The sequence below is a fragment of the Haliotis asinina genome, unplaced genomic scaffold (genome assembly GCF_037392515.1).
Source record: "Haliotis asinina isolate JCU_RB_2024 unplaced genomic scaffold, JCU_Hal_asi_v2 scaffold_61, whole genome shotgun sequence".
In the NCBI taxonomy this organism is placed as follows: Eukaryota; Metazoa; Mollusca; class Gastropoda; order Lepetellida; family Haliotidae; genus Haliotis; species Haliotis asinina.
The window spans coordinates 30,001-41,586 of NW_027133928.1; the positions used below are offsets into that span (position 1 = coordinate 30,001).

The 11,586-nt window shown below is 43.4% G+C and overlaps 1 pseudogene; it reads right to left on the bottom strand.

Annotated features, from left to right (window-relative positions):
- Nucleotides 1-4,925: 4,925 nt before the first annotated feature.
- Nucleotides 4,926-5,044, bottom strand: LOC137270367 (5S ribosomal RNA; annotated as a pseudogene).
- Between the last annotated feature and the right edge of the window lie 6,542 nt (nucleotides 5,045-11,586).

Below are 11,586 nucleotides of genomic sequence, written 5' to 3' on the forward strand. Positions count from 1 at the left end.
ATAACCGAAACACAGAGAAACTGCAGCCAAGTCGGGAATGCGTGCAGAAGTAAGACAGAGTCCCTTGACCAAAAGGCAAAGACAAGTCGAACTTTATTTCCAAGTGGTTCTGGAAACCATTGTCTTTCATTCCAACGCCAGAAAACACTCCGTCCGCCGTCACAAAAATACACGTCCGCCATTCCGGCAGGCTTCATTTCACTTACAGGTGGCTAGGGAAACCACTGTCTTTAATTCAAAACGTACACGTCCGCCATTCCGGCAAGCTTAATTTTACTTACAGGTGGCTAGGAAAACATTGTCTTCATTTCCTACACAGAACACACTCCGTCCGCCGTCACCAAAATACACGGCCGCCATTCCGGCAGGCTTCATTTCACTTACAGGTGGCTAGGGAAACCACTGTCTTTAATTCAAAACGTACACGTCCGCCATTCCGGCAAGCTTAATTTTACTTACAGGTGGCTAGGAAAACATTGTCTTTACTTCCTACACAAGAAAACACTCCGTCCGCCGTCACAAAAATACACGTCCGCCATTCCGGCAGGCTTCATTTCACTTACAGGTGGCTAGGAAAACACTGTCTTTCATTCCTACACAAGAAAACGCTCCGTCCGCCATCATTAAAAATACATGTCCGCGATGAAAGACCTTGCAAGACCTTGTAAGACCTACAGGGCACAGTCAGGCTTATTCGTATTTACAACTGCCTACCCCCACACCATTGTCTTTCATTCCAACACTAAGTGAATTCCCCCCTTACAAAAACACATGTCCTCGATTCCCCTACAAAGTAAGTAGTGAGACACCACGGTCCCTTGACCAAGAGATACGGGCAGGTTCAAGTTGACTTATGTCTGGCTAGGAAAACAATCGTCTTTCATTCCAACGCCAGAAAACACTCCGTCCGCCGTCACGAAACTACACGTCCGCCATTCCGGCAGGCTTCATTTCACTTACAGGTGGCTAGGAAAACATTGTCTTTACTTCCTACACAAGAAAACGCTCCGTCCGCCGTGACAAAAATACACGTCCGCCATTCCGGCAGGCTTCATTTCACTTACAGGTGGCTAGGAAAACATTGTCTTTACTTCCTACACAAGAAAACGCTCCGTCCGCCGTGACAAAAATACACGTCCGCCATTCCGGCAGGTTTAATTTTACTTACAGGTGGCTAGGGAAACCACTGTCTTTAATTCAAACACAACACCCAATGCCGCAAGTGCGTCCGTGGCCCGGCACATACGTACACGTCCGCCATTCCGGCAGGCTTCATTTCACTTACAGGTGGCAAGGAAAACATTGTCTTTCATTCCCACACAAGAAAACGCTCCGTCCGCCATCGTTAAAAAATACATGTCCGCGATGTAAGACCTCGTCAGACCTCGTAAGACCTACAGGGCACAGTCAGGCGCATTCGCATTTACAATTGCCGACCCAGAACCATTGTCTTTCATTCCAACACTCCGCGAATTCCCCGCCACAACAACCCATGTCCGCGATTCCCCTACAAAGTCAAACGCCCACGTCACCACCACGCACCAAAATCATCACAGACAAACAACGCCAACGCAGACCAAACGTCGACGCCGCTCAGGGCAACCCACCAACGACGCAAGTGCGGCAGCGCGAACGGTAAGCTGGCGGGGCACCGCCGACAACATAATCGCACGGACGGCGCACCGTGCCAAGCCTCCCGTCGCACCCCGCAAGTCCAAACTCAAATCGAAGCCGAAAAGGGTTGCTTGCGGCAACGGGGCGACACACAAAGCCAACACGGGAGCACGTCCCACAGGTCACTCCCACAAAACACAATCCAAAAAGGCGCACCCCCAAAGGACTGCAAAACAGGGGACGGCGGCACGCCCGTCACGCCATACCTCCAAAAACATGCATCCCACAACGCGTCCCACAGGTCACTCTCAAAAACACAATCTGAAAAAGCGCACCTCAACGGACTGAAAAACGGGACGGCGGCACGCCCGTCACGCCATACCTCCAAAAACAGGCATCCCACAACGCGCCCCACAGGTCACTCTCAAAAACACAATCCAAAAAAGCGCACCTCAACGGACTGAAAAACGGGACGGCGGCACGCCCGTCACGCCATACCTCCAAAAACAGGCATCCCACAACGCGCCCCACGGGTCACTCTCAAAAACACAATCTAAAAAAGCCCACCTCAACGGACTGAAAAACGGGACGGTGGCACGCATGCCACACCATACCTCCAAAAACATGCACCCCACAACGCGCCCCACAGGTCACTCTCAAAAACACAATCCAAAAAAGCCCACCTCAACGGACTGAAAAACGGGACGGCGGCACGCATGCCACACCATACCTCCAAAAAACATGCATCCCACAACGCGTCCCACAGGTCACTCTCAAAAACACAATCTGAAAAAGCGCACCCCAACGGACTGCAAAAAGGGACGGCGGCACGCCCGTCACGCTATACCTATATAAAAGGCCATCCCAGAACGCGCCCCACAGGTCACTCTCAAAAACACAATCCAAAAAAGCGCACCTCAACGAACTGAAAAACGGGACGGCGGCACGCCCGTCACGCCATACCTCCAAAAACAGGCATCCCACAACGCGCTCCACAGGTCACTCTCAAAAACACAATCTAAAAAAGCGCACCTCAACGAACTGAAAAACGGGACGGCGGCACGCCCGTCACGCCATACCTCCAAAAACAGGCATCCCACAACGCGCCCCACGGGTCACTCTCAAAAACACAATCTGAAAAAGCGCACCTCAACGGACTGAAAAACGGGACGGCGGCACGCCCGTCACGCCATACCTCCAAAAACATGCATCCCACAACGCGCCCCACAGGTCACTCTCAAAAGCACAATCTAAAAAAGTCCACCTCAAAGGACTGAAAAACGGGACGGCGGCACGACCGGCACGCCATATCTCAAAAAACATGCATCCCACAACGCGCCCCACGGGTCACTCTCAAAAGCACAATCTAAAAAAGTCCACCTCAAAGGACTGAAAAACGGGACGGCGGCACGCCCGTCATGCCATACCTCCAAAAACATGCATCCCACAACGCGTCCCACAGGTCACTCTCAAAAACACAACCTAAAAAAGCGCGCCGCAACGGGCCGGCTCGATTTTTCGTCTTTACCCTAACTTCTGCCCTAACACTATCCGTTAGCTCGATTTGTGGTGCTAACCCTAAGTCCAGCCCTAACCGTATCCGTTAAGTCCATTTGCGGTGCTAACCCTAGCTCTTGCCCTAACCGTATCCGTTCACTTCATCTACGGTGCTAACCCTAACTTCTGCCCTAACCGTATCCGTTAGCTCGATTTGTGGTGCTAACCCTAAGTCCAGCCCTAACCGTATCCGTTAAGTCCATTTGCGGCGCTAACCCTAGCTCTTGCCCTAACCGCATCCGTTCACTTCATTTCTGGTGCTAACCCTAACCCTTGCCCTAACCGCATCCGTTCACTTCATCTATGGTGCTAACCCTAAGTCCTGCCCTAACCGTATCCGTTAAGTCCATTTGCGGCGCTAACCCTAGCTCTTGCCCTAACCGCATCCGTTCACTTCATTTCTGGTGCTAACCCTAACCCTTGCCCTAACCGCATCCGTTCACTTCATCTATGGTGCTAACCCTAAGTCCTGCCCTAACCGTATCCGTTAAGTCCATTTGCGGCGCTAACCCTAGCTCTTGCCCTAACCGCATCCGTTCACTTCATTTCTGGTGCTAACCCTAACCCTTGCCCTAACCGCATCCGTTCACTTCATCTATGGTGCTAACCCTAAGTCCTGCCCTAACCGTATCCGTTAAGTCCATTTGCGTTGCTAACCCTAAGTCCTGCCCTAACCGTATCCGTTAAGTCCATTTGCGTTGCTAACCCTAAGTCTTGCCCTAACCGTATCCGTTAAGTCGATTGGTGGTGCTAACCCTAACTCTTGCCCTAACCGTATCCGTTCACTCCATTTGTGGTGCTAACCCTAACCCTTGCCCTAACCGTATCCGTTAAGTCGATTGGTGGTGCTAACCCTAACCCTAACCGTATCCGTTAGCTCGATTTCTAGTGCTAACCCTAACTTCTGCCCTAACAGTATCCGTTCACTTCATTTCTGGTGCTAACCCTAACCCTTGCCCTAACCGCATCCGTTCACTTCAATTCTGGTGCTAACCCTAACTTCTGCCCTAACCGTATCCGTTCACTTCATTTCTGGTGCTAACCCTAACTTCTGCCCTAACCGTATCCGTTCACTTCATATCTGGTGCTAACCCTAGGTCTTGCCCTAACCGTATCCGTTCACTTCATATCTGGTGCTAACCCTAAGTCCAGCCCTAACCGTATCCGTTAAGTCCATTTGCGGTGCTAACCCTAGCTCTTGCCCTAACCGTATCCGTTCACTTCATCTACGGTGCTAACCCTAACTTCTGCCCTAACAGTATCCGTTACCATCATTTCTGGTGCTAACCCTAACCCTTGCCCTAACCGCATCCGTTCACTTCATTTCTGGTGCTAACCCTAACTTCTGCCCTAACCGTATCCGTTAACTCGATTTGCGGTGCTTACCTTAACCCTAACCGTATCCGTTCACTCTATTTGCGGTGCTAACCCTAACCCTAACCCTAACCCTTACCGTATCCTTTAACTTCATCTGTGGTGCTAACCCTAGCTTTTGCCCTAACCGAATCCGTTCACTCGATGTGCGTTCTTAACCCTAGCTCTTGCCCTAATCTTAACTTCGTTTAAGGTGCCAGCCCTAGCCAGCCCTGCCCCTTCCCTAACGCGCTCCGTTACCTCCATCCATTTGGGGGGACAAACAACATTCCACGCCCGATATGATGGACAACCAAAGACGGGACGGGCGGACATGCCACGGCGGTCCCACCAACCAGCCTCTCGGACACTTGAACGCAAAAAAAAAGAAAAAAAAAAGAGGTCTACAGCACCGGGAGTTCCCAGGCGGTCACCCATCCAAGTACTATCCCGGCCCGACAGGGATTCACTTCGCGGACCAGACGAGAAGCGGTGCTTTACCAGTGGTGTGGTCACAGAAGACTTAAGGAAAAGTAGAAAGTATTTTGGAGACGTGCTCAAAAATGAAAGAAAAGAGTGCCAAACAAAATACAAAACAACGCGAGGCACACTATGCCAAACACCACGCGAAATAGGTTCCTACAACGTACAAATAACAATAAACAATACTAACACTGAAAACCAAAACGTTTCGACGGATGAAAAAAATGGGGACTACTTTATATCACCGACGGCCCAGGGATACATGACAGAATGTGTCATAAGTTTCCCCGACATTTAATGAAAAATAGATAAAAAAGTATAATATATACACAATGATGACCATTAAAGTGACATGTTATGACGCTTTCATTTTATTAATCCCCAATGACCGTTTTCAGCACCGTGTCTTTCGTGCTATTTGATCCCGAGAGCAGCATCAAGGAAATGTATCACCCCTTAAGAGCAGACGACAGTGTGCAGGAAAGCGCAAGGACGATTATCGTGCTCTCCTACAGCACTGGCGCTGTTTCCCCTACACAGAGGCAAGTGGTACACGTTTATTCATGGGAGTATGGATAGCTGTGGAAACCGAAAAGGTAAGAATACAGTGACTTGCTGATGACAAATGCTGTGGTCATGTTGGATCTATACCTAGCCCATGTTGTATGTTGTATCTATAGCCTATAGGTAGGCATGTTCATGTGGTATGCCCTGCCTCCACTTTCCCTCCATCACTTTCCCCTTCCTGTTTCAGGAATTTTCAGAGATACCATATCATGATATACATCCCATGCCTTCAGCCAACAGCACATTTTCTTTTCAGCTTGTGTTTTATTCCTTTCCACGTTAAATTTTAAAATAATTATGGTGTATGAAATGATGTATGAGAGGACAAATACAAACTGTTCTTTCTCTGACTTGTCTGGTACAATAACTCAGAAGTCAGTGTACTCATGCCTGCACTTATTGTTTACAAGGGGGATAAGTGTCACAAATAAGCTTCAAATGGACATAATGTCATTTGACCTTCGCTTATAGCTACTGTGCACAGTACCAATTTCAGTCAGTGCCTTTGGGCTGTTCTGTATTTTACACATTGGGCAGGGGGTTGAGGTTGATGTGCTCTTGTGTGCTGTTTTGCTCAGCACCATGTGCAACATCAAGCATGTCACAATAATGCAACAAGTCAAACCTGACCACTGAAAATTGCATATTATCATAATGATTGAATAATGCTTTAACCCTGGGACATACACACTTCAATAGAATGGAGCTCTGTGATGCCTCATGTTAAGGTGTAAATGTGTTTTGCTGATTTGAGGTTGATCTTTCAACACTACTTTCTTGATAGACCATGTATTGCAGCAGCCTTTGTGAATGATAGGGGTACTTTTCCAGGCAAACCTGTATGAGGTGATGACAGCAAAATCACAATGTTCAGTATTATTTTACTATCAGCAGTGCATGAAATAAACCGAAAACCAATCCAGACATTCGTAGTACGGGTCATTTTCAAATGTTACCAGTCCCCAAAGGATGTAACCAGACACCAAGACATGGTGAATTTGCTCATATGTATGCAACATCTAAAGTTCTTGCCAGATGATTGGGCTGGCCCATTTAGACTGTCTGACAGAAATAATGTCCCTTTTGGGCGGTTGGACAGGCTTTTCTTTCATACCTGGCTATAAACAAATCTTTGAGGAGCCATAGCCCACATGCAAATGCATGCTGACATGAATCAATTTGCCTTGCCACTTGTTAATGGTACATATGTTCAGTTTAGCTCATGATGTCGTGCTGCAATACTTGACTTGTACTTATGACTAATGGAAAAAGATCTCATGTACAGCATGATGACTGCAGTATATAGTGTGTCTGACCGTGCAAATGATACGTGGTACACACACTGTGAAGGCAAATCTATCACCCTTCAATGCAGTTCATAGAACGACTTCAGTTCTGGCATGGTTGATATATTCCTAACAAAATGCTCAGTAACACACATTTTTGGTCTCATTACATTTTCATTTATTGGAAATGCAAATCATGGGATGTTGTAATAGGAAGCTAAAAGATATATATTCATGATGAAGAAAAGGAAAGGAAATGGGATTGAGCAATATTAGACTTGCAGATGATCAAAAGCATTTAATAATGAAAACAGTTGTGCAAAATGTGCTCCACTGATGGAGAAAAATGTGAACATTTCGTGTAAGGTTAGTTTTGGACAGTGGAGTGGTGTTCACTATCTGATAGGACCACCAGGAGCACAAATGCATGCTTCCAGAAGTCTTTGCATTGACGAAATGAACCTTAATAGTTGTTGTGGTTGAATCATGAATGTTCTGCCATTCTCTCTGTAACGCCTGTTCAAGGTCATCCAGAGTCTAGGGATTGACCATGTTCACAAGAAACACAACTTCACATAATACCCCAAGCATGTTCATGGGGATTAGAATGAAGTCCCCTTGCAGGTCTGTCCATAGCTGTGATGTTGGTGATCTTAACAACATCATTAACAACTTTTTCTCAGGCATTTGAACCCATGGACATGCAGTTTTATCCACAAAAATGAAGTTAGAACAGGCTTGCTGTATCAGACCAATGATTTCCAATGATCAGGGTGCATGTTTGAAGAGTGGAGCTAATCCATGTCTCACATTTTGAATGTGTTTCCTCAGAGTGGTTGTGTACAGGTGATGTTGTCAATGTCAACAGATACATAGAATTGACATGAAATTTTATACAGGGTTGTTGAATAAGACAAATGATTACAGGTAGGTTTACACCAGTCAGGGTGCATGTGTGAAGAACGGTGCATGTGTGAAGAACGGAGCATGTTCACGCCATAGAGTTGTGTAATTTTCCTCAGGGTGGTTGTGTTCCGGTGATGTTGTCAATATCAAACGATACACAAAACTGACATTCACAAAAGAATTGTTTGTTCTTTGAATATTTATCTTTAAGTAATATGTTGGCAAAAATGGCTTTCCAGGTTGATAAAGATATTACAATGGAATTACTTGTTGCTTTATTTTTGGTGAAGAGTATACTTAACATTCGGATTCAGAGTTCTGAACTAGATATGTACTTGTGATTCCTGAATTTCCACCTCCTACATTAAAGACATTTGTATGTATAAATGTAATTACATCAATGTTCTCATACAGGATGTATTTCGAACATATGAATTATGCAAGATAGAAACTTTACAACTAATTCCACAGGTGTTTTAACGTGATGACGCAATTCTCCTTTTCAGTTGACCTGGTGAGACCGACAGAGTTTATGCATGAAGTGTAGAATATGTGAGGTTTCATGCTGGTTAGATAAAAAGGTCTTTGCCTCCACCAACAATGCATGTACATTTTATGATCAAAATCTTGGGCCCAGTACACTAACTTCTATACATAGTGACAGCTACAAAGGAGTGAAGGGAAATACAGCATCATAGATGAGGGCCAATGAGCTCCTGTATAGCCACTTCAACCATTCACTAGGATAACTCCCAATAGACAGACACCCAATTGACAGACAGTGGAATGACAGACACTAAACTAGAATATTAATTACAGGAACCACTATGGGTACAATGGACCAGTGTAACCTCTAGTGAGTAGAGTTGGGTGAACGTCAAACCGATTCATTACTGAGAAGTTTTAATGGCTGCAAACAGAACTTTCTTGTGATTAAAGGATAATCAATGTTCTGTTCTAAAAATATTTTTACTATTAATTACTATCAAATATAAAAACAGGTTTGTCACTAAGAAGCATTATTGGTTATATTGAGTGATACACATTTTGTTTACTGAAGAAAAATGAAGAACAAATTATCCAACTTAGAAAAGCCCTCTCCCACTAACAGAATATGAAGTAACACTTTGTTTAAGACATATAGATCTGTACATATTGGAAAACACTAGGGTTTTTAGTAAATGAGTGACCTGTATTGCCATATAAGATAAGATCAATACCAGTCAGTATTCTCATTTTAACAATACTTTCTAAACAGCCTAACAGTTTATGTCTTTGTGCCCAGTTACCACAACACAGCAAAAATAACTTGGTTTCCATTCTTGCGGAAACCTGATGGATACTGGGTAATGTAGGTTTCCGCTTGGTTTCAGTTTCAGGAAACGCGCAATGAGGGTTTCCGCATAGTTTCCACAACTGAAACTAACAAGTCTTGGTTTCCGTCATGTTTCCGTCAACTGAAACTGTAGTTGGAAGTTTCCATTTAGTTTCAGTTTACTGAAACCTTTATAGCTGGAGTGAGTAAGTTTCTGGTCTTGCGGAAACCTTGTGGATCTTGGGTAATGTAGGTTTCCGCTAGGTTTCTTTACAAGGAAGATGACAATGAGAGTTCGCTTAGTTTAGAAAACTGAAATATGTTGTATTATCTGTTATATTTATTACATTTATTTGAACAAAAAAACAAACTCTGGAAATTATTCAACTGTTTCATTTCTTAGAAAAGCTCACATTTTAATGCAACAGGGCAGCTGCAGTAGTACACAATTCGCTGTATTAAGAAACTGGTGCGCTCAGAGAAGAGTAACAGAATTCTCTCCACACAAGCATTGCTCAGGAAGTAGGCACACTGAATGAAGACGAGCTAGCCACTACACAAAGTGCTTTGTTCTTCTGTAGATGTTTGTTGGTGTATGCGAGTCCTTGTTAATATCTGGCGAAACATCTGAATCCGAATCAATCAGGCTCTCACATTGTGGTGGTAATAGCTCGCAAACCTTGAATGTGCTGCTAATATCTTGGTCACTGTCAGTATCTGGAAAGGAAAAGGACATTCAGTTTGAATCATCAATTCAACTGAGAGACAATTCACTGAAGAAAAAAGCTTGTAAAATCTAACATTTCCAATGAATGAAACACAGCAATATATATGATAATGTAGATAATATGTATTACAAATATTAAATACGTATTACCATTTGCTCACTTTCAGTTATTACAGTTACATGTATGATACATACATTAAATATATTAAACATGGATAGCAAAGTGACAGTGCAAACTCGTTTTTCAGTGAAATCTAAAACTTCTTTGATGACTAACCTGATGTAACATTTGTCATTCACCCGAAAAATCTGTACAAACTAATAAACATCTTGTCGTTACGGAGATGGAGATAAGGTGTTTTTCTTGTAACAAACGTCTGGCAGTGAGAACAGAAAAGCCGTATTTCTCCTGGAATTTAAAATATATGTATATATTGAATCCATGTACAGTTACACTTTGAGTGAGGTCAAAAAGGTTTATTGTATGTATCTACATAGTGTCTGCTTCATTATAAAACTATATGAATAATATTATTATAAAAGAGATTCCCTTACCGGGCACATAACAGATAATATAGCGTGAATTATAAATACCAATGAAGGCCTCTTGTCATTCTCCGAGTTTGTTGGTCCACAATCCATATCTGTAAATCAAATAACTGACACAATGATTCTTTCAGAAATATGAAACTTGAGATGTGATGATAACGTCAATGCATTGTAGGACTAACACATGCAACATGTAGTGATGAACAAGGTTTTAATGGTTATAAAACAAATATCAAATCATCAAACTGATTAACTGGTACAACTGGATACATAGAACTGACACAGAACATAAGATAGTAGATAATTTGATAAACTAATGAAAGTATGATGTGACTTTGTTGAAATATTTCTGGAGTACAGATTGTATGAACAGATATAACGAAGACATATATACGGAATATCTCTGGGTACCCATGTTAAAACAAATATTGTAGAAACCAACCATATTTCAGAAACTTATTTCTTGTGATTTTAGGCTGTCTTTCTTGACAATTACTTGTCGCAATGTCCACAAAGAACTGTGTCCCTGCAGCGGAAAGTGCCACGAATAGTCTACAGAATTTATGAATACTTGCATGTACAAATCATAGCCAAATGGTCAGTGGGATTGTGCTTCATTCTTCATTTACACTGACAAATGAATTAAAGTTTGAAAGAAATTGTGACACGTCACCAAATTATATCAGTAATAGTAATAAAGGTATTCATCAAGTTAACTTAAAGGGTAGATAGGGATAGTAGATCTGGGTGTATAACTGAAAAGAACAAACAATGTTAATATTTCTAATCCCCGCGCATGTTTTGAGCACTGTGCGTAAATTACTTACATGGTACGTGGGGCGTCCATCCAGCAGAAATATATCCGGATACTACCTTCTGACAGGATTTTAGAAAATAACTTATTTGCCACAATAAAGTTTCTCATGAGTGCTAAATCAGTAGGCCTCATGACGCTCGGGCCAGTTAAAGTAAGGTGAACATGTTTTCAAAATTAATCACTGTTAATAATCGCAAGGCCTACATATTGATGCTTGACACTGAGAAAAAACAATCAGTGACGCTAATGCGATGAAAAGACCGCTAAAACCATAACTGCCCACTGTTGTCACTTTGAGTACTTACATTCAATCAGCTGAATTCCACTTTTCACACTCCCCTTTGATGTCGGCAATGTAAACAAATAAACTAATGGCGACAGGATCACGTCCACGCAAGACTATCTAATTGTT